General features: G+C 38.9%; 1 protein-coding gene across 1 annotated transcript in view; it reads right to left on the bottom strand.

Annotated features, from left to right (window-relative positions):
• Window positions 1-21,945, bottom strand: part of NWD2 (NACHT and WD repeat domain containing 2) — a 209,428-nt gene that overhangs the window by 54,873 nt on the left and 132,610 nt on the right. The window lies entirely within an intron of this gene.

The raw sequence follows: 21,945 nt of genomic DNA on the forward strand, positions 1-21,945 counted from the left end.
CTCTTTCTGGAATCCACCTGTGGGCAGAGAGAATGTGTTCTGCTCTCCCCTTTGAGCAGTTGGTTGTACACGGACAGGTCCCCGTCGGGGAGGCCTGAGACTGTCCATCTGTGGCTGGTAAGTAGTGATTGTGAAATTTGACAGACACACCTACCTGGGAATTCCCAACAGCTAAACTCACAGAAAGGTGGGTTTTTAAGTTGCTGCCCGACTCCCGTGTTTATCTCAGTGGGTTCAGAATTTAAACACGGGTAAGAGGAGTGCTGTTTACTGATATCCTTAAATTCCCAACATCTGGTGTGTTCAGCCGGGAACTTTGAGAAATAGACCTAGAGAGGGTTTTAGTGGAGCCAAGGCACATGGCTTTGGGGCCTCTGGGGTCGGTGGGGGGGGGGGTGTCACGTGTTTTAATCTTGGTAGTTGAGTGGTGTCTATATTGTGCCCTGCAGCTGGTTTTTACTGTTGGCTTTTAACTAGTACAGCTGAGCAGAAGGCTTCAGGCTTTGGCAAGTGTGGGTCTTGTGGGATTCCTACTCTGGCTTAGGATGGCTTTATTTATAGGTGAATGGCTATTTCTGTATGGGTGAGAAGATATTTATATGCAGACAGGGCTGCAGTTGCCAACCTTGGAAAGCAGTCATAATGGAGGCCAAGATCGGGAAAGTGTTTGTTTGGTACAGGCCTTTTAGATAGTCAGGAGCTGAGTGACCTTTTGCTGTGGTTTCTCAGCTGGGCCTGTTGGCCAGGACTCGAAAGAGCAGATATAGCTGAGCTCCATGTGCACTGCGGACACTGGAAGGTTCTAGCTTTAAATTATTATTATTATTATTTATTTATTTTTGGCAGTGTTGGGTCTTCATTGCTGTGCACAGGCTTTCTCTAGTTGCGGCGAGCAGGGGCTACTCTTCGTTGCAGTGCACGGGCGTCTCATTGCGGTGGCTTCTCTTGTGGAACATGGGCTCTAGGCGCGTAGGCTTCAGTAGTTGTGGCACGCGGGCTCAGTAGTTGTGGCTCGCGGGCTCTAGAGCTCAGGCTCAGTACTTGTGGCACACGGGCTTAGTTGCTCCACGGCATGTGGGATCTTCCTGGACCAGGGCTGGAACCCGTGTACCCTGCATTGGCAGGTGGATTCTTAACCACTGCGTCACCAGGGAAGCCCTTTAAATTATTATTATTTTAAATTTTATTGAAGTATAGTTGATTTACAATGTTAATTCCTTCTGTACAGCAAAGTGATTCAGTTATACATATATATATATATTCTTTTCCATTGTGGTTTGTCACAGAATATTGAGTGCAGTTCCCTGTGCTATACAGTATGACCTTGCTGTTTATCCAACCTATATGTAATAGTTTGCCTCTGCTAATCCCAAACTCCCATTCCTTCCCACCCCCCCCACCCCCCACAAACACAAGTCTGTTCTCTGTCTGTGAGTCTGTTTCTGTTTCGTAGATACGTTGATTTGTATGGTATTTTAGATTCCACATATTAAGTGATATCATATGGTATTTGTCTTTCTCTTTCTGACTTACTTCCTAGCTTTAAATTATTAGTTCCTGGCCCAGGAAGGCAGCATTATTCTGGCTGCCTCAGAATCCATGAACTACATTCAGGGCCAAAAGAGGGAATTAAGATGGCTAACCTCTTGTAATTACGTGCTTGCCAAAGGCCCTCAAGAGTCACCCATGAAAGGTAGTATACTCAGAATATGCCATCTTCTTGGGTTGAAGTAGAGAACAACTCAGTAAAATTATCACCCAAAGGCCTGTCACTCAGAATGAAGGAATAAAGGAAGAACTCAAGTGCTTTGAAAACTGTGCTTTAGTGTGACAGTCATATCAAAAGCAGTAGAAGACTGAAAACAAGATAAACTGATTAAAAGCTGAAGGAATGAAAGATTTCCTTGAGGGAGAGGCTGACATCTTAGAAGACAGGCTAATCTTTGAAGGTCTGAAAAGACAGCTATGAAACATAAGGAGACATGCCTAAGCCTGTCTGCTCCTATTAAGGAGAGACCTTAAGGTTGATATTAGATCAGAAGGAGTGCCTTGAGCCTAAGGAGACCCAGTAAGAGGACAGAAAACTAACTGAAATTACTCGCTAGCGGGGGGCTGAAGTCCAGAGAACATTTGCAAACCCTTAACCAGCAGAGTCCCCAGTAAGAGACGTTGAGGACACATATCCTGATGATTGGGTCAGTACAGAAAGTAGTTTTCTATAAGATTTGTTATGGTAGGCTGGGGAAGGCAGCAAAGAATTCCTGGATGAGTTTTCAGGTGATAGAGCCATTGTAGAAGGCATGCAGGTGTTTCCTATGCTCTGAGGGACTTGCTTGAGAAATTGATGAGATGAGAACTTGAAGACAGACAAGGTGAGGCATACTACATGCAAACAGGCAGGACAATAATGGAGCAAGTCCAGGTCCTGGTTCCATGCTGATACCATGGGAGGATATCATCCAGGTGAATTCTCCAAAGTTGCAGGGTCAGAGAGGTGTGATTTGAAAAGTAGACATATAGGGCATATCAAGAGCTCATAATTTCGTATTTCTCATCATAGGAGACCCACGGAATGAGATCTAAAGAGATACCTTAGAAAATCAATTGTTTTATTTGTAAATCAAAGGGGAAAGAAGGTCCTCAAATTTAGTAAACAGGGCTAGTCCCATGTGTGTTAGAAAAGGGAAGAGACCAAGTTAAGGATTAAACTCTTAGAAATTCCCCTGAGATTTCCTAAAAGGTTAGATGATGCTACTGCAGAGAAAGATTACACAGAGAAATGCTCCTTAGGCTTCAGTTAAAAACAGAGGGAAGCCAGTGGTTTAACGGGAACTCGGCAGAGGAAATGGTTCTCAACAGGTTCCCAAGACACCAACAGCACTTCCAGTTCAGGAAATTTCCTTGGGCAATTCTCCAGTTGAAACATTTGTGGATTCAGTGAAAATCCTCCTTAGGAACCACATTTAATAGATGTAAGTGATGCCATAGCAAGGGATAGTGACAGACATTTGTCACAAGAGTTTCACAGAAGGCTGTGGTTACATCACTAGAGTCCATACTGTCAGTGCAGACTGGGGTGCCAGAAACATGGGCTGAAAGGGGAAGTGGAGAGATGTGGGACAGCCCTGTTTTTCCCGTTCATATTTCCATTGGGAGAGGCAGGCAACTCTCAAATAAAGCTTGATGCCTGGGGTTGCCACCATTCCAAAAATTTCAGTTTGCAAGGCAGGAATGTCTCAATGTTACGTCCTGTGAGGGGAGACAGTACACGTAAGGAGAAATGTCCTCCTGAATTCATAAACAAAGTGCCAAAATTAATCTCTTGATGGGAATTTTCTCCCAAGTGAATCTAGGTCATAGTCGCTGGAGTGCATGCACAGACCAACTGGCATCCTGGCAAGGTGGAAACCAGGACTTTTCTGCTGACTCTTTCACTTGCCACCACTGAATCTCTGCTATGGTTTTTGGCAGCATGAAGTATGGATTTATGGAACGTAATGGTGCCTGGGCTACCTTCTTTAGGGCATGGGGTTGGTTTGTTTTCTGAATTTCATGGGAGTGGGATCAGCACCAAGATGGTTAGCAATGTTTTATTCTCTTTTTGGAGACACAGAATGATCATTTCTGAGATGCTGAAGTAGTAACGCCCATCCAGAGGAGGACAGCCCAAGCTTGTCCTAGGTATCAAGACTGTGAATGAGACTGAACAGAATAAGATATTCAAGAAGATCAATTTTGAACTTTAATTTTACAAATTTTATCCCACAAAAGCAAAAGAATTTTCAATTAATTTTGAAATTTGACTTAACTACTTTCTACTTTAATTTTTTGGATGTTAATCTTTTAACTTTAATTTCTCCCTGTACAATTAGTAATGGGATGAGATTTATATTCAATAGGACTGTTTATATTATTAGCATTTCAGAATTGGAATAGCTATATGCTGTCTCTTAACCTTATTACAGAACCTCTGAAGGGCTATGTTGGACAATATGGTTGTGCATAATTTAGGATGGGAAATAGAATACAGATTGAATTTCAGATTTGCGTACAGAGTAGCTTTCATATTAATTTAATAATTGTATATTTCTGACCTATTTTGGAGCTTTCTGGGGACAAAATGAACACTGCCTAGCTATGGTCCAGGGAGGAAACCCAAAGAAGCAGTATTTGGTCTGGGGAGCTGTCCTGCCCTGACAGATGTTAACCTCACCTGAGGGGGTAGTCACACACCCAGATGCCCCATAGTCTTAAAGGTTGAGCCCAGTGAAGTTGAGAGAACACAAATGGGGAATGTTAAATGGGATCCTACACCCCACACACGGTGTTTCTAGTCATTAGAGTAACACCCCTCTCTACCTTCACTCACTCCATCCAGGAGAGGAGGAATCACTTATCCGATTGGTGATGTGGGAGAGAGGATGGAAGCCAAATGAGTTGGCCCTTCTCTCTTCCTGGGATCTGTCTGCTGAGAACTCACTCAGTGCCAATCCGCCAGGGCAGGCTTTGTGGGGTAGGGGTGGGAGCTGAGGCGTTAGGCTGGCCAGTGGGTGGGTCATTCTGCCTCACGAAAGATTTAATAATTTTGCTTGGTATCAAATCTAAGCCATGTTCTTCAATAGCTTTATCATGAGAAAGTAACATTTTAATTTCTATCTACTTGATTCCTGCAACTACCTCTCAACTGGTTCTGAATCTAATCAGGTGAAAGAAGTGCACTCTTCTAATCTGCTAAATCCCTGGCACTTGGACTCCTCAGCCCTGGGGAAAGTCTATCTTAATTAGCTTGTCAGAATTGATGCGGAATGATGATGAGGGCTCAGAATCCCACCTGCCTGGGCTCACATTCCAGCTCTATCACTTACTGGCTATGAACATTTGAGGAAAAAAAAAAATTAAACTCTCAAAGTAGTATTTGTAAAATGGGAATCATGTAGCACCACTTCATAAAAGTTTTGGTGAAAACAAAATGAGATAATGTAGGCTACTTGTAAAATCCACTTTTTTGAGTCTCCTGTCCCTAGTTCCTTGGCATAGAGTTCCAAATAATAATCAGAGTGTTTATTTAACATACACAATGGGTAAGGGTCAGTGCTAAGTAACTCAGTGTCTCATTTGATTGTCACAAAACCTGTGGCATAGGTGTAAAATTATTCCAATTTTATGAACGAGGTAATTGAAGCATGATCGCACATTATGTGACTAGTAAAGCAGCTATTTGAACCCTGAATTCAGAGTCTAGACTCTTAAATAATATGCTATCTCCCCAAAATAACACCTGCCATTTATTGGCTGCCTAGTATGTGCCTGACACGTATCAGGAGCTTTATCTCATAATTTCCCCAATCCTTTGTAGGTTAAGGGCATAGACTTTATAGTCAGACAGATGTGGTTTTGAATTCCAAGTCTGCCGTTTTCTAGCCTAGTAGCCTTGGAGAGGTTAGCTCATCTCTCTGAGCCTCAATTTTTCATCTATAAATTAGGGATGACAATACGTACACCTCACAGGTTTGCCGTAAGGATTAAATGAAAGAATGCTTAGTAACTTGGCCCACTAGAAGCGCTCAATGAGAGGCATCAATTCTTACTCCGATTTTACAGATGAACAGTGGACTGAAGCTCATAGGTGCCAAGTTCAAACCCTGACTTACCCAAATAAAAACTTGCTTTTCCTCTATGCTCTTTTTCCTATTTCCAGGAATTTCTGGCCTCTCCATGTTCATTTTCCCTATTACCACTCAGTCCTTCCAGGGGAGAACAAATCCATTCTGTACCTTTTGAAAGGTAACTCGGGATGAGGCAGTGAATTCCCAGTTGTGTTCCATGGAGCCGTCTTGGGGCCTTGGGGGTGGAATGGGAATGGGTAGGGTTGGAGGGATGTGTAAGCGCCCTGCTTCAACTGGGACACTTCAGCCTTCATTTTTCTGGTCAAGAGATAGCTTAAGTTTTCATTTACTGAGAATGTTCCTTGGCAAAACAAAAACAAAACCCCCTGAGAGACAGAGGTGTGAGATGGGAGTAGGAGGCTTGCCGTGGGAGCCTGGGGTTGAGATGATGTCACCACTCCCCGGTATATGGCCCTGGTCCACTCTGCCTCAGGCTTCTCCACCTCAGTTTACTCAAGTGAACAATAATACAACTTTCATATCTCCAGGGGATATTACAAGGATTAAGTGATAAACGTATTATGAAAAGTGCTTTGTGACACAAAAGCATGACACCAGAGTGCACGTATCCTGAGCTAGACCGGTGACGTCTTCATTGCGGCTCCCTCTCTTACTGCGTGACTCTGGGTGATCCGTTCATACTCTCTGTGCCTCAGTTGTTCTGTAAAATGGAGATAACAACACCTTCATCATGCTGTTGGAAACCCTAACTGGTTGAAAATGTGGAAATAGTGTCCCGTAAGTGTTTTGTTATATTTATTCTTACTCTCAGGTTTGAATGACTACATTAGCTTTGTCCCTCACAGTTCTTCCTGTGAAAACGTTGCAAAACAGACCAGAGAAGTGCTGCCTTTTTCTGAAACTTAAATACAACAAAAGATTGGACTGTTATGTGGTTTTCCACTGAATCACTGTGACATCCGGAGTAAAAGAAGTTTTTGGGGGCCTCGTAGGGGACATGGTGGAGCCCAAGTTAATCAAGAATTTGCTAAGCTCCAGCTTTCCTTTATATAATTAGTTTGAAAGTTGAGTGATAAAATGTGAATTGAAATTGTAGCCAGTTTTATAACTTCAACAAAATGAAATCAAGCTATTCCATTAGTTTTATAGTTTATGATTGTAAAACTATAAAAACAAATATTGGTTCCCTCAGCAGCTTTAAAGCAACCAATAAGTCCTTGTGAATTTCAGCAAAATGCCCAATTCTTTAAACTTCTCAGTTTTTAAAGAAATCAGTTGTTGAGCCCAGCATTACAGAAAAAGCAGGGTTTTAAAAAATGATTTATAAAATTACACTTAGAGAGGACACATGGAGGGGATATTGAAAGAAACACTTTTACAATAGTCACCAAATTATAAGTCCCTGTGACTTAAAGGTCACTCAAAAAAATGTTTAGGGAAATAAGGCAAAACACAAGAGCCAGAAGAAAGGTAATTACGTAACAGGTCAAGGAATTGTCCTAAGATCCATGCAAAACCAGGTTAGAATCTGGCTGGCATCAGCCATGGCTGCAAGGGGAAATGGAGTTCCCTCCTACCTTTCTTGAAATTGTGGACTGTCACCCAACGTGAATGATAACTAACTGAACTAAATGCCACCCTGGCACCCTATCACACTGCTCACCTCCTTAACCAAGGGCCTTATGACTATGCTTATTATTATTTGGCCTATGTTTCACTTTTCTCTTTGAGAAAGCTTAAATAATAAAAGTGAATTTAAACCTGTCCATAAAGATGACTGTTGTGTATGCCTTTTATTTCAATTCAGGCATCAGTATAGAAGAAGATAATAATAGAACATTTAAGATTCTCCAAATCAGTCACCGCAGTTAGCATTTTGTGAAATGATTATTAACAGGGATGTGGAACAGATACAGGCTCATAAGTTGGGGAGGGTGGGCTGGGGATGGATAAAAGGCACAGACAGCCATACAAAGTTTATTTTCTTAATCATCATGACCAAAATCAGGCCTACAAATTTATATTTTTATTATAAAAATGTTCTAACCTGAAATATGGTTTAACCTAAAATATCTACAAATGTTTTTTTCCCCTGAACTTTTGTAATAACTTTGGTCTGATAGTGAAAATAATTTAAAAAGACATGTTGATTTTTGTAGGTCTTTGTAAAACTGTATCAGTCAGTATTGTTTCACTACACCAAACACTGGGAGACCGTTTTGAAAACATTTATCTTTCAATGAAAGAGAGAAGGCAGGGGTGAGCACTCCTCCTTTTGCCGAGGTCTACACTGTGGTTGCTCTATCTTTATTCATCAAATCGACTGTAATTGGGGTGGTCACCACTCTTGCATTTGTCCTTGAGTTTGGCCTAAATGTAGTTGAGTCTGTCCTAAACAAAGTGGTTAGTAAATAGTTAAAACTCTAAATGCTGCCTTTGAGAACTTAAATTTGAGGATTTCTATTTTTTAAATTCTGCAATAGGAAAATGATAAAATGTTTTAGAGGCTAGCTAGATGGAATCTTGACATCTAATCACAAAACATCCTTTGGAAGTATTGATAATTTTACATTCAGCCCAACATGGTAGGTATATATTCCTAATACATATCAGGCTTTTTGCTAGGTACTGGAATGCTAGGGACAGAGGAAAAAGATAAAAATTCTTCCTGAGAATTCATCTATTGATAAGTAAATACAAAACTCTAATATAAGTCTAAATAGAGTCTAAGTCTAAATAAGTGACATGAAAGCATGGAGCAATATTTTTTAAAAGTAACCATTGGAAGGCTGCTATTTGTACACTTTTTTACAGATACACTTTTCATATAGTATCTTATTTAATACTGACAATAAACTAATGAAATATTATTATCATTATCCCTACTTGAAAGATGAAGAAACAGGTTCAGTGAGATTAAAGTTTGTGGGATTAGGATTAACCTAGATTTCTAGGATAACTTATATTTCTAGATTTCACGTCAGCCTTTGTGTGATAACAATATAGTATAGGGATGTTCAATTTTTTAAAAGCTGAGAACTCCAGAGCCTCTGACAAAAATGACTGTTCTTAACTGTTAGCTATGCTGTTTTCTCTGAGGTAGGAATTAACAGGCAAACCACAAAACCATATTCCAATGGCTAATAAAATGTGAAAAGGTTATTAAACTTTACTAGAAGCCAAAGATGTGAAATAGGATACTCTTTTTCACCTATCAAATTTACAAAAGTTTTAAATAGCGGTACTATTCTGAGCTGATGAGGTTGTTATGAAATGGGCATTCTCATCTTCTGTGGGTAAAAATACAAATTGCAAATTCCTTCCAGGAAACGAGTAGAAAATCAGGATGGTTCGCAAATATTCATGATTTTTGACCTAGTAATTCTGCATCTTGGAGTTTATCCTCAAAGAAAAAATTAGTTTGAATTTATATGAAAATGTTAAATGCATTAATATTTATAATAATAATCAAAAATGGCCTAATATGTAAAAATAGGCAACATTTAAATACATAATAGTTCATTTGTATGCTAGAATATGATAAATTATTGAAATAATTAAGAACATATATTATCGGGAAATGCTTATGATAAAATATTGGAAAAACGTTCTCTAAAGAGACGATTTAATTTAACACGTTGTTTAAAGGTGTGAGTTCTAGAGAAACGCTGCTTGAATTTATACCTTGTTTATGTGACTGCTTACTCAGCAGCCTTGGGCAAGCTACTTAACCTTTCTGTGTGTCAGTCTCCTTATCAGGAAAATGAGGATTACGACAATAATACCTGTGGCAGAATATTCTTAAAGTTCAGTTCAGTTGGCCCTTAAAACAGGTTTGAACTGCATGCGTTCACTTATACACAATTTTCTTTCAATAATAAATACTACAGTACTACATGATCCGGGTTGGTTGAGTCTGTGGATGCAGAACCGCAGATGTGGAGGAACGGTATATTCGAGGGCAGGTCATATATGTGGAGTTTCAACTGTGCAGAGGGTTGGTACCTCTAACTTAGTTAAATGAGTATCTCTGGATGGTGAGATTATGGGTTAGTTTTATATTTTATTTTATAGTCATCTGCAAATTCCTATCAATAAGCATTAATTTTACAATTATGAGATAGGCCATGGGCATGCTTATAGTAATCACAAAGTTGGTTACTAACATATGGTAGATATTCTTAAAATAAAAGGAAGAATCTGTTGGTTGGTTTACAGAATTCACTGCTTGGTAGGAAAGGGTCTTGAATTTTATTAAGTTCCTTTTCTGACATCAGTTGAAATTAACATATTTTTAGCATTGATTTACTCATTAATGGACTTTCTAATAATAATTTTGTTACCTTTCTGGGGGTAAACCCTAAGTATGGTGAATACTTTTAAAAACCTACTTCTAAATTTGGTTTAGCAATTATTCTATAAAGGATTTTTCAATCTATATTAAAATTGATAAGGGATATTAATTTTTGTGCTCTGCCAGGTTTGGGGTCAGGATTATGCCAGCTTCAAAAGTGAATAGGATGGCTTTATACCTTTTTCTGTCTTCATAATGGAACAATTTATTTAGCATGGGAATATGTTTCTTGAAAGCATAGAATACACAGGTAGAACCACTTTTTTTTCTTTCTTTTTTTTTTTTTTGGAAGCAAAAGGAAGCTTATATCTGGAAGTTATGCCTTAATGAATTTTCAATATCTTTTACAACTACCAGTTTATCCAAATCATCTTGAATCTATTTTGGTAATTAACACTTCTCAGAAAAGTATTCATATATTCAGCTTCGAAACTTTCTCAGCATTGAGTTTTACACAGTATCTTCAACTTAAAAGTTTTCTTGTGATGAAAATGTTTAAAATTCTATATATGTAACTCAGACTCATGGCACCTAGTTAGTCAGTTCTACATATTAGTGTTGTTTCTGGTTATTATTTCTATATCCATGGCTAAATCACTCTTTATTCCTAATTTTACTTCCATGTATTTTCCCTATTTTGTTACATATGTCAAAGGTCTATGTTTTTATTGCTAGTAAAAATCATTTGTCCAGATTTTCTTTCTCCAGTATTGTTGCTGATTGCTTCTGACCCTAGTGTCTTCCTTCCTGGAAATGCCTGTAATTTTAGGGTTGGATTCCTTTCTAAGCCCTCGATCTCTCTTGTTTCTTTTTCCTTTTGTTTTTCATCTCTTTCTTCTGAATACTGAGAAACCATCTCATGTTTATTCTCTGTATCACTGGACTGACTTGAATTTTACTGTGTTAATTCTAGTCTTCGTTTTCCTTGCATGTCACCCATCCCTACCATTTAGCTGTTTTTTTTCACGTTAGTCTGTTCTCACCACATGATTTTTCAGTCTCAGATGCTACTAAGATGCCAATGTGTTTGCTAAAGTTTTTTGTTTCTTTGTAGAAAATCATTTTCAGATATATTACCTTCTTCTTAATCCATTTTTATTAATATGTAAAATATTTTTCAAAAGCTTTTTTTCCCAAACCTGATGTTGGTGAACATCCAGGATGTCTGGCTTGCTCTTTTGTCCTGATCTCTATCCATTTGGGTGTCTGTCAACTCTCCTTCTCCATCTGTTTGTTGCTGGAGAACAAATTGATGCCCTTTCTCCTAATTTAGAAATCAGTGTCTAATAGGCGTTTAGTAGCTTGAGCTGGATCTTCCATCCACAACTGTTGCTATTCTCTGTGTCTTCAGTGATGGGGTATACGGATATTTAGAATTCTTAGAATGCAGTGCTAATCAGGTGCTTCCAAACAGCAACTAGTTTGCAGGGAATATCCATGTTAAATTACAGTAAGCTACCAAACCTCTATCATGTTCCTAGTTTGTGGTCATTTGCAGCCCCCAAATTTTTACTGATTGAACTTGGACAATTCTTTTGGAAAGCTGTACATGCACAGCCATGATGAGTGCCCAGTGTACTGCATGTAACTGACCTGGATTTTGAGGCAAAGAGTAGGTAGTATGGTCAAATGAAGCATCTCAATCAAGTGCAGGAGAAATGGTTAGAGTGGTTGAGACCATGAGCCTCAGAGTCAGTCTGCCTGGCTTCAAATCCCAACTCTGTGTGCTTGTTTCCTTATCTGTAACATGGGGGTAAAAACAGTACCCACACCTCATTACTACCGTTATGAGGTTACGCAAATTATTGTACGTCCAGTGTAGAACAGTGCCTGGCACATAAGTAATGCCAAGTAAATGTTTGCTCTTAACACTATTTATGTCTTGAGTTCATGAATCTTAATTTCACTCTACACATCTTACAGCTAGTTAAATTTCTTCCTTGATTTGGTCTTGGTTTTAGTATTGTAAATTTTTATCTTTGCCTTGTATCTTCACAGTTCAGTGTAAAGCTGGGAGAGTCAGAGGGTATTTACAATATAAGTCTGTATTCTTTCACTTTCTCCTCAAGGATTGGAGGGGCGATGGATTCTATGCGAGACAAAGAAACATGAACTAACTAATCATTCCTAGAAATGAACAGTTTTCTGTGCTGTGGCATGAGTGTGCCTTAAAGAGGAATGAAAAATATGGATTGATATTGGGGGAAGGGTGAAAGTCAGGAATGTTATTCTTAGACCTTGCTATATCTGAGCTGCAAACACACTAAAAAAGGTGAGATACTAATAGATGTCTGTGTTCCAGGGGGAATTCAAGAACCTTTGATTAAGAGTACTTTGTACATTGAAATGAACACATCTTAATTCAGAGGAAACAAAAGCTGAGTGAAGACAAATTGTGAAGCAACACTGACTGTGGAATGGTTAACGTGTAAATCCTAGCACCAGACCACCCGGGTTCATGTCCTGCATTGTTCCTTACTAGCAGCATGTCCTGGCAACAGTCAGGAATCCCCTTTTTCTCTTCAATTACCTCGTCTGTACAATGGTTATAGCAAGAGTAACTTCTTCGTAAACTGTTTGGAAGAGTGAATGAATTATCCACGTAAAGTACTCCTAGTACAGTCTGTATATGGGTCCCACTAATGTTTTATATGTTTATGTAGAACCTTAAATCTCCAAATATAAGAAACTGGACACTTTTTAAAATGAAGAATATGAGTCAAAGAAACGTGCTTAGTTTTAATAATAATCTTGAGGTAGAGATAATAAAGATAGTAAGTAAAATGAGATACAAATAAAGTTATTAAAATGTACAATTATTACTCAGATAAAATTCGTATTTTAATTTCACCTAACAATGATTTGAAAGAAATCCTAGTAGCATATTTTCAGTATACTATGTATGAGTATTATACTATTAATTATCTTATTTAAATACATGATACTTCAAAAGATAGAAAGGACTTTTTGATCCCCTAAAATGTATTGCATTCATTTTTCACACTTTATGAACATCATTACCATGAATACGGGTCTGCTTCAATTTAGAAGGACAGTGTTAAAGTTTGCCCTTGTAAGAATTCATTTATTTGCACTAGAAAAACTTTTAAGAAAGGAAAAATTATTCTGCACTAAAGGGAAAAATTAGAACAGGAATACATATTTTAACATTTTCTCCAGGGAATAAAAAGGTAGAACACAAATTCAGTTGTCTGGTTTGTAAGGTCAAAAAAGAGAATTGGGTGAGATACTTGGTACCCTCAAGTAAGTATGAGCCAGTTCGTGTCAACCATAATTATCAGTTATTTAAGAAAGTGAGAAAAGGGAGGCCTCTTGTCTGCTTAATTTCCTGAGAAAATTCAACAGATTGAATTAGAATAAAAGCAGAAATCATGACATCATTGATAAACACAGAACAGCTTTCCATCCTAAACTTTATTAAAGAAGCTGTTTAATAGTCTATTTTGGCCACCTATTAAGAGGAAATTAGAAAAGAAAACATAGTAATTATGATTTTAATAAGAAAGTAAAGGCAAATGTGGTGGTCCATGTGAGAGTACCAAGACCCTTGCTTACACTGTAAAGGGTCCCACAGGAAGACTAAAAAACACCACCTTCATTTAATCTGTAGGTTTGCTTGTGCCAGATTATATAGTTATAAAACTAGTAAAAGCTAAGCTAGGCTGAACATTTTATAATCAAGCTTTAGCCTCATTATTCTTCCTGTCTTGAAGAAATGAAGTATAGAGATGCACGCAGTGACTACTCTAGATTCTTTTTATATGTATCTGCTACATTTTGGAAAAAGTTGAGCCCAGTACTTCACTGAGACTGCTACAGGCAATTAAAGATATGATTGCTTCTCTGTTGTTGGTTAATCTTGGTTACCTCTGTATTTATAATGTATTCAAGTTGGAGACCAATTAATTCCATTTTCACAGGGACAAAATTTAAAGCATCTTCCAAATGCTCACTCAGGGGCCTCTTCCAATGCTGGGTAAAAATCCACAAGCCTGCTCCCATTGGGGCAAGAATAAATTTTATAGTTAAGGGAAAGCACCATGGTGAATCCATTTGCATGACAAGATACACTTTAAATTATGTATAATATTGCTGGTGGTATATGATTATTTGATTCTAGTCCAGAAACACTAATCTTAATGGTGGGTTTGGAAAACCTGGAGCATTTATTAATAACAATACATGTTATTGTATAGTAGACAAAGTATAAATGCTGAACTAAGTAAAAATAAACAGAGATTCCCTTTCTCCAAGTTAAAATTTAATAGTTACAACTATTACCTCTTCCATATATCATGTATACATAAATAAAAATGCTAAAATGTTTAATTTGCCTCAGATCATTCAGTTTAGATTTGCAGAATGGCTGGGAAGATAGTTTTGCAACTTGTCATAATAAAGCAGGAAAGGGGTCAGGAGCAATGATAACCTCACAATCAGATCTGTACATCCTCTAGCACCTCAGATGCTAAGGAAGGAAGAGAAAGAACAGGAAGAAGTGCAGCACCTCCCGGTACTTGTGTGGCTGCTATGGACAGCTGAGAATACAGAAGGGGCCATAAAACAGAAGACCTACAAGGCTGTCCTATATCTGTGCATATTTCTAGTTGGGACACCTGCTTTGACCTCCACTCCACAGAGTTTTCTTTGCATTGCAACAATGATAGTTGTTTACAAAATTGCTCTGTCCCTGATACTTTAAAGAAGAAAAGTAAAAACCAATATGAGAAGTATTCATAGAATATTGATGGTACACACTGATACTGTGATTCAACTTCCTCCTTACTCACTCTTGGTTACCATTTTGACTCTCTTCCCATACTAAGACAAAAGAATCAGAAAACACAGAGAATATGAAGAAAAGAATGAAGAATATGATACATTCTTGCTAGTCAGTATAGATTTTATTTTCAGCAAATAATCACCTTTTATAAACATGGATTGTGATTACTCTAGAATGTGATTTGTGGTGTGTATACATAAGCATATATGATGATAGAGGGGCCAACATCCTGGGTATTGGCATAATCACCTCTGACTCATCCTTCTCCTTTAACCCCCACATTTAAAGAGTGAACATCAATTTTATTTCTTAAATGTCTCTAATCTATGCCCTCTATTTTACCTCTCACCACACCGATTATCTTTCATCTGGATCACGACATTAGTTGGGCTCCTAGTTAGGTGTCTCACCTCCAGCCTCTTCACAACACTACCTCCAGAGTAACACATCTGAACATGAGAAAGTCCTCTTCACTGCTAAAAATGTAAGCTGAAACTTACTTATAAGGTCTGGCCTCAAACTATACTTCTTGCCTCATGTTCCCCAATGCCCTGTAATTAAGCCTATATTCTAACTACATGCAGGAATTGCTGGTCTCTGAACATTCAAGGCACCTCATATCCCACGTCTTAGATCTAAAGATGGAAAGCACTTAGTCCTTCTAGCTTCACTGCAAATGTTACTTCCTCTGGATGTCTTTTGTGACCCACAGAGTCAGAACAATTTTCTCAACCTGGCTCCCATAGCACTTGTTTAATACAATATTTTCAAATTTGTCAAATTGTATAATATTTAACTGCATGCACATCCCCTTTCCCCTCTCTCTCTGTTTAGGTGGGTAGTTAAGAGTACAGAGATAGTATGTTATTTTTATACCTCTTAGCATCAAGTCTTACACATGATAGGCACTACATAGATTTGCTGATTGTTTTATTGAACAACATTGTGAAACGTGCACATTCAGAATCACATGGAGACTTTAGGTTGGTTTAGTATAGCAGACATGGACCTTGTATTGTGAGTAGATACTGGATAGTGTGAGGAAAAAAAAAAACCCTAAGAAATCTTTGCTGTTTTCACAATTTGCATGTATGACATTTCCAAGTACAGATTTTGGCAACTTCAAGTTTCTCTGTCCAGGGAAATTAGATTAAAAAAGTCAAAGTGTATTACAGAATTTAATGGTTGGCTTAAACAACCTTAATAAAGCCTTGGGCAACAAAGCTTCATTCCCTAGTGGAGAAAAGTACAGTGCATACTAGATGAGTGATGATTTTACCTGACTCATTCAACTGTATGTAGAAGAATTCCACAAAACAAACAGGGCATTATTTTTCCATTTTCTTCACTTTTGTAGTGGAAATAAAAATAGACTGGGAAAAAGGGACTTGGGTTCTAGACCTTACTATGGCTTCTAATTAAACCATTTAGGGTCTTGTTGTAGGAAGGGTATGGGCTTTGGAATTAAAGAGACCTAGGTTGGAATCCTGGCTCCATCTCTTACTAGTTGCAGGACTTGAGGCCAATTGCAGAAACTACTTAAGTCTCAGCATCTTCTTTGATAGTGCTGGAAGAATAATGGCCACCATGGGTTGTGTATCGAAAAGTGCTCAGAACAGCAGCTGGTGTATTTTAGGAGCTCAGAATATATTGGATTCCTTCACTTCTTTGGGTCTCAATTTTCTACCTGTGTAAAATGTAGGATTTTTAGCTACTTAGTTACTTAATGATCTCAAGGGCTGTTTCCAGCTCTAAAGTCCTGTCTTCCTTTTATCCTTAGAGGTATACAAATGGTACTGGGAATCTTTGAAAATGTTTTAAAAGCTTTTGCATTCTGATGAATGTTCCTTTTTCTTTGAATCTCTTTAGGTTGAATTTTCTCTTTTTCCAGCCTCTTGACAGTTTCACCTCTTGCCTCCCAATTTGGATACCTTTTATTTCTTTTTCTTATCTGATTGCTGTGGCTAGGACTTCCAATACTATGTTGAGTAAAAGTGGCAAGAGTGGGCATCCTTGTCTTGTTCCTGATCTTAGTGGAAATGCTCAGCTTTTCCCTGCTGAGTATGATGTTAGCTGTGGGCTTATCATACATGACCTTTATTATGTTGAGATATGTTCCATTGATATCCACATTGTGGAGAGTTTTTATCATAAATGGATGTTGAATTTTGTCAAGACCCTTTTTCTACAGCTGAGTCGATCATATGATTTTTATTCTTCAGTTTGTTAAGGTTTATTGCATTAACTGATTTGTGTATATTGACCCTTCCTTGCATCCTTGGTATAAATCCCACTTGATCATAGTGTATGATCCTTTTAATGTATCATTGAATTCATTCTGCTAATATTTTATTGAGCATTTTTGCATCTATGTTCATCAGTGATACTGGCCTATACTTTTCTTTTTTGTGATATCTTCATTTGGATACTGGCTTCATAGAATGAGTTAAGAAGGATTCCTTCCTCTGCAATGTTTTGGAATAGTTTGAGAAGGATAGGTGTTAACTCTTCTCTAAATGTTTGGTAGAATTCACCTGTGAAGCCATCGGATCCTGGACTTTTGTTTGTTAGAAGTTTTTTCATTCCTGATTCCATTTCATTACTGGTAATTTGCCTGTTCATATTTTCTATTTCTTCCTGTTTCAGTTTTGGGGGTTTGTACATTTCTAGGAATTTGTCCATTTCTTCTAGGTTGCCTATGTTATTGGAGTATGGTTGTTCATAGTATTCTCTTATTATCTTTTGTATTTATGTGGTGTCAGTTGTAATTTCTCCTTTTTTATTTCTGATTTTATTGACGGGCACTCTGTTTTTTTCTTATGAGTCTGGCTAAAGGTTTATCAATTTTGTTTATCTTTTTAAAGAACCAGTTTCCTTGATATTTCCTATTTCTTTTTAGTCTCCATTTCATTTATTTCTGCTCTGTTCTTTATGATTTCTTTCCTTCCACTAACTTTGGTTTTGTTTGTTCTTTTTCTAGTTCTTTTAGGTATAAAGTTAGGTTGAGATTTTTCTTGTTTTCTGAGGTAGGCTTTTACTGCTATAAACTTCCGTCTTAGAACTACTTTTGCTGCGTGTCCTAGATTTTGGATCATTGAGTTTTCATTTTCATTTGTCTCCAGGTATTTTTTGATTTCTTCTTTGACTTCTTCAGTGATCCATTGGTTATTTAGTAGCATAATGTTTAGCCTCCACATGGTTGTGTTTTATTCAGTTTTTCCCTTGTGGTTTATTTCTACTCTTATAGTCTTGTGGTCAGGAAAGATGCTAAATATTTCAATTTTCTTAAATTTACTGAGACTTATTTTATGACCTAGCATATGACCTATCCTGGAGAATGCTCCACATGTACTTGAAAAGAATGTATATTCTGCTGCTTTTGGATGGAATTTTCTATACATATCTATTAAGTCCATTTAAGGCCAGTGTTTCCTTATTGGTTTTCTTTCTAAATGATCTCTCCATTGATGTAAATGGGGTGTTCAAGTCCCCTACTATTACTGTGTTACTGTCAACTTCTCCATTTATATTTGTTAATATTTGCTTTATGTATTTAGGTGCTGCTATGTTGGGTGCTTGTATATTTACAGTTCTTATATTTTCTTGGACTGATCCCTTGATCATTATGTCATGTCCTTCTTTGTCTATTTCTGTGGAATACCTTTTTCCTCACTTTCAGTCTGTGTTTTTAAATCTGAAGTGAGTCTCTTGTAGATAGTATATATGTGGGTCTTCTTTTTATATCCATTAAGCCACTCTCTTTGATTGGAGCATTAGTCCATTTATGTTTAAAGTAATTATTGATAAGTATGTACTTATTACCATTTTGTTAATTGCTTTGGGGTTATCTTGTAGTTCTTTTTTTGTTCCTTTCCTCTTGTTTTGCTCTCTTCCCTCGTGATTTGATGACTATCTTTAGTATTATGTTTAGATTCCTTTCTCTTTTTTTGTGTGTGTATCTATTAGAAATATTTGGTTTGTGGTTACCATGATAATATATAGCAATATATATCATATATATATACACATAAATAATTTTAAGTTGCTGATTTCTTACTTTCCAAGCACTTTTTTGTTCTTCTATTCTTTTATTAAAATTTTTATTGTAGTTGATTTAAAATGTGTTAGTTTCTGCTGTACAGCAAAGTGAATCAGTTATACATATATCCACTATTTTTTAGATTCTTTTCTCATATAGGTCATGACAGAGTATTGAGAAGAGTTCCCTGTGCTATACAGTAGGTCCTTATTAGTTACTTCCAATGCATTTTAACAACCCTGCATTTTTACTCTTCTTCCCCCATGATTACTGTTTTTGACATCATTATTTTGAATCTTTTTTTTTTGGTGTGTGTAGCCTTAACTATTTATTGTGGGAAAAATGATTTTACTACTTTTTTCTTTTAACCTTCCTATTAGCTTTGTTCATGGTTGATTTACTGCTACTTTTACTGTTTATTTGCCTTTACCAATGAGATTTTTCCTTTTGTAATTTTCAAGTCTGTAGTTATGGCCTTTTCTTTTTCACTTAGAGAAATCACTTTAACATTTCTTGTCAAGCTGGTTTGGTGGTGCTGAACTCTTAGCTTTTGCTTGTCTGTAAAACTTTTGATCTCTCCAGCAAACCTGAATGAGAGCCTTGCTGGGTAGACTATTCTTGGTTGTAGAGTTTCTGGCCTGCAGTTTCTGCTGAAAGGTCAGCTGATAGACTTATGGGAGTTCTCTTGTATGTAAGTTGTTGCTTTTCCCTTGCAGCTTTTAATATTCCCTCTTTATCTTTAATTTTTGCCATTTTAATTACAATGTGTCTTGGTTTGGGCCCTTTGGGTTGGTCCTATCTGGGACTCTCTGTTATTCCTGGACCTGGATATTTGTTTCCTTTCCCAAGTCAGGGAAATTTTCAGCTATTATGTCTTCAAATACATTCTCTGCCCCTTTCTCTCTCACTTCTCCTCTGGGGACCCCATAATGCAAATGTTATTACAATTGGTGTTGTCCTAGAGGTCTCTTAACCTGTCCACATTTCTTTTCATTCTTTTTACTGTTCAGTGATTTCCATTACTCTATCTTTAGGCGCAGTGACCCATTCCTCTGTATCATTTAATCTACTGTTGATCCCTTCTAATGTATTTTTTATTTCAGTTATTGTATTCTTCATCTGTTTGGTTCTTTGTTTTCTAACTCTGTTAAAAACATCTAACTTCTCACTCTGTTCATCCATTCTTCTCTTGAGTTCTTTGATCATCTTTACAATCATTAACCTTGAACTCATTATTTAGTAGACTGCCTATCTCCATTTCACTTAGTTTTTCTTCTGAGGTTTTATCCTGTTCCTTCGTTTGGAACATGTTACTCTCTCCTCTTGTTTTGCCTAATTTGCCATCTGAATTTATATGTATCTGGTAGGTTGGTTATATTTCCTGACCTGGGAAAAGTGACTGTTTATAGGAGACATCCTATGCTTCCTAGCAGCACATGCCTCTCTGGTCACCAGAGCTATAAGGTCTAGGGGTACCCCTATGTGGGCTGTATGGGTCCTTCTGTTGTGGCAGACTGACTACTATGGGAGGTCTGGTAGTTGTGACTGGCCCCTGGTCTGGTTGATTGCCAGGCCCTGCCTTGTTCAGAGGCTGCCAGTCACTGGTTGGCAGGACTGGGTCATGAGACAGCTGTCTGTGGAACCCTGGGGGTGGGGTCCCTGGGCTAGTGGTGACTCACTGGTGGGCAGAGTCAGGTTTGGGGGTGAGTGGTTACAGGTCAGGGGTTCCCAGATCTACTGTTGGCCTGTTTGTAGGTGGGGCTGGTTCCTGACACATCTGGCTGAAGGTTTCAGGGTGTCTCAAAGATCGTGCTGGTCTGCTGGTGAGTGTTATTGGATCCCAGGGTGGTTAGCTGTGAAGAGTCCATGGTAACTCAGAGCTGGTGCTGGGCTGCCCGAGGGCAGGGACTGGGCTGGGTGTTCCCAGTGCTGGCTCACTGGTTGCTGGAGCTGTGTACCAGTGTCTCTGGTTGCAGGGCCCTGGGGTTCCTGAAGCTGGTGTCATCTCCCTGGTAGGTGGGGCTGGATCCTGAGGACACTTACTGAAGGGCCCAAGGTGTCTCAGAGCTGGAGTTGTGGTCAGATCCAGGGCTGTGGGGGTCCCTGGTATAGTGCCAGCTTGCTGGTATGTTGGTTGGGTTTTGACAAGGCAGGCTGTGGTGGTCCTAGTGATGGCGACCAGCCACTGGTGGGTGGGGTTGGGATCCAGGGAATCCCAGGGCTATTATTACCTGCCAACTGGTGGGTGAAGTTGGGACTTGGGGCTAGTGACAGCCCACTAGCAGGCAGAGTTGGATCCTGGGGTCTCTGGCTGCAGGGCCCAGAGGTCCCAGAGCTGGTTTGGACTGCTTGTGTGGGGGTCTGAGGACCAGGGTATTTCAGGGCTAGTGCTGACTCACTGGGCAGAGTCTGTTCTTGGGATCTCTGGCTGCAAGGCCCTGAGGGTTCTTGAGCTGGTCTGCTAGTGAGTGGGCTGGGTCCTGCCATGGCTCGCTGTAGTGGTCCTGGGGCTGGTGGGCACTGTCAGATCCCAGGTGTTCCTAGGGTTGGTACCTGCCCAGTGGTGTGTGAGGCTGGTCCCAGGGCTAGTGCATGCACACTGGTGCATTTGGCTGGGTCCTGGGTCCTCTGGTGGAGGACCTGTGTCACAGTGCAGCTGTGGGTTCAGGCATTTTTAAGGCAGCCTGCTTGCTGGTCTGTGTTCCCACTTAGCTAGTTGTTTGGCCTGAGACATCCCAGTTCTGATGCCTAGAGGCTGCCTGGTGGGGTTGAGTCCTGAAGCTAATAGCTAGAGGGAGGATTACAAAATGGCACTTGCCAGCACCAGTGAACATGAAGTAGAATGAGCTCCTAATAATGGCTGTTGCCAGTGTTTGTGTCCCCAGGGTGAGCTTCAGTTGCCTCCTCCTCTCCAGGAGACTCTGCGAGATCAGCAGGTGGGTCTGACCCAGGCTTTTTTCAAATTATTGCTTCTGCCCAGGTCCTGGAGCATGTGAGCTTTTGTATACAACCTTTAAGAGTGGAGTCTCTATTTCCAGGTCCTGGAGCATGTGAGCTTTTGTATACAACATTTAAGAGTGGAGTCTCTATTTCCCACAGCCCTCTAGGTCTCCCAAAAGTA

Source organism: Monodon monoceros, unplaced genomic scaffold, assembly GCF_005190385.1.
Source record: "Monodon monoceros isolate NGI ecotype Baffin Bay Population unplaced genomic scaffold, NGI_Narwhal_1 Super_Scaffold_20, whole genome shotgun sequence".
Classification (NCBI taxonomy): Eukaryota; Metazoa; Chordata; class Mammalia; order Artiodactyla; family Monodontidae; genus Monodon; species Monodon monoceros.